Below are 2,358 nucleotides of genomic sequence, written 5' to 3'. Positions count from 1 at the left end.
AAATGCGAAAAAAAAGTATCATCAGATCATTTGGTTTGAATTCTGACATCAAAATTGGCTGGCATCCTATCTATCCAATCGCTTACAAGCCGTGAGGGTTTGAAATAAGCTGTCTAACTTCGCAACACTTTCTTTAGTGGTACCCAAGGGATTCGTTTTGGTTCCACTGCTCTTCATCCTTTTTAAAAATGATGTCGCCAAAATAATCTAGTCAATTGGTCTCTTGTCTCACTGCTACGCTCACTATCATCAAGTTTATTTTTATTTCAAACGAAATCAATAGTCTCAAGATCCGTATAACTGAATGTCTAGAAGCAATAACTCGTTGGATGTCTTCAAACAAACTGAAGCTAAATCCATCTAAGACTTAGTTTCTCTGAGCGGCCACAAACAAACGTTAACATTTCATAGACGATTCACCTATTTCTATTTCTACTTCTCGGTTTCAATTTAGATTCGGACTTTTCGTAAAAGTCAAATAAATAGGACTGTAAGCACCGGTTTCTTTCACCTAAGACAACTCAAGTCAGTCCGAAGAAACCTTCCTACAGAGGCAACAACTACTAATCAACTCTACGTAGTCTCACGTCTCGATTACTGCAACGGTATTTATGCCAGCCTTCCAAAATATCAATTTGACAAACTTCAATCAGATTTTAATGAAGGCGCATGGCTCATAACCAGGGTATCTGAATATTCGCACATTTCAGAACCCACTTCGTAACCTTCACTGACTCAAGTGCCCTGAAAGAATCCAGTACAAATTGTGCTGGATGATGTTTAAATCAAGCAATGAAATGCCCCTACGTTACATCTCTGAACCATGTATCCCGGAAAACACTGGTCTGAGGCAGTGAACTCTTAAATCAGCGACATCATCCGCCATAGGCAGACTGATGGAAAAGCCAAATACTAAGTTTATAAAAGTTTAAAAATTTCGGTCTCTCTCCGATATTCAAATTATTCAAAATGATCTTCTACCCTTACACAAATTAAAATATAGTTACTTGTCACCCTATCCCCAACAATTTTAGAAGGGATCGGTATCCTTAAAAGCTGTTCGAATCTTCCGTCCTGTACTGTCAATAATATGTTCAATGACATTATTTCATTTAAATCGCCCAACTCCTCTTTTTCATATACTGATGCTCCAAATCTCCAGACTCTCATAACCGTGGTATAGTTATTAATGTTTACTACAATAATTCTAATCACAGAATTGAAGAAGAAGATAATACTAATAAATCTAAACGGAACATTAAACAGTACAAGCCACTGATAAATAAAAAGATAACGGTCACAACTAGGAATTGAACCAAGAATCTCTTGTCTTACCGAATATTTCAATCAATTTCAAACCTAATTTCAATATTTTCAGCCGAGGGAATTGCAATAATTGAATCTCTAAAATATAAACGAAAATAATTTTGAACATTCACTTGTTCTCTCTGACTATCTCAGCTTCCTCCAAAAACTTAGGTAAATCCAATCCTCTTCTTCACCCCGATGATAAATTTGTATGCCTTATTCGAGTGCTGATAGCCTCCAGTCAACTCTGATTTGGTTTCCTGTACACGTTGGGATTGTGGGTAATGATATTGAGGATTCCTTGGTACAACAAGGAGCATCCAACCCTATTGTTACCCTAGTATACCACATTCCCCTATCCGGCATTTTTTCCATCCTCGACGATAGATCCCGCAATGTTTGGTCAGAGTATTGGCACATTTTAAACAACTCCCCCATTACTCCAAAAACTAAATTTCCTCACTTATTCGAACGAGAATTGGATATTGTTCCATTCCTTCTCATCAATTTTTTTTTTAAATTCACATACTTAACTCCCCAGATTGCATATTCTGTGGTATGACGTGGGAACGTTAGATTACATATTTTTTGGTTTTCCTTCTCTAAATATTAGAGAAGGAAAACATATTTCTATTAAGCCTTATATAAAATTGCCTCCCCTCCATTCAACATCTCATCTCTTCAAGTCTGAATTTGACTCCAATCTTCCACGTAATTTTTAAATTTGCGCATTTAAACCAAATTGATATACTAATTCACGTTTCCTCTCTTTTTAAAGTTGAAACGATGGCCTAGATCACCCTTAAAGGGTAAAAAAAATATATATATATATGTTTATGCTTCCTGATTGTTTCTGGCTTTCACCCTTTAAGGGTGTTCTAGGCCATCGTTTCAAATTAAAAAAGAGAGCGAACGTGAATTTGTATATCAATTTGGTATAAATGCGAAATTTAAATGTTACACTCAAATAGGTGGTTCCCACTGTATCACAAGGTATTAGGAGATGGGATAGAAAAGGGTTATTAATACATTATCCATAAAAACCATTAG

The sequence above is a fragment of the Hesperophylax consimilis genome, chromosome 22, assembly GCF_061612785.1.
Source record: "Hesperophylax consimilis isolate HC1 chromosome 22, BYU_Hcon_1.0, whole genome shotgun sequence".
NCBI lineage: Eukaryota > Metazoa > Arthropoda > Insecta > Trichoptera > Limnephilidae > Hesperophylax > Hesperophylax consimilis.
Note: the sequence above shows the minus strand (reverse complement) of the source record.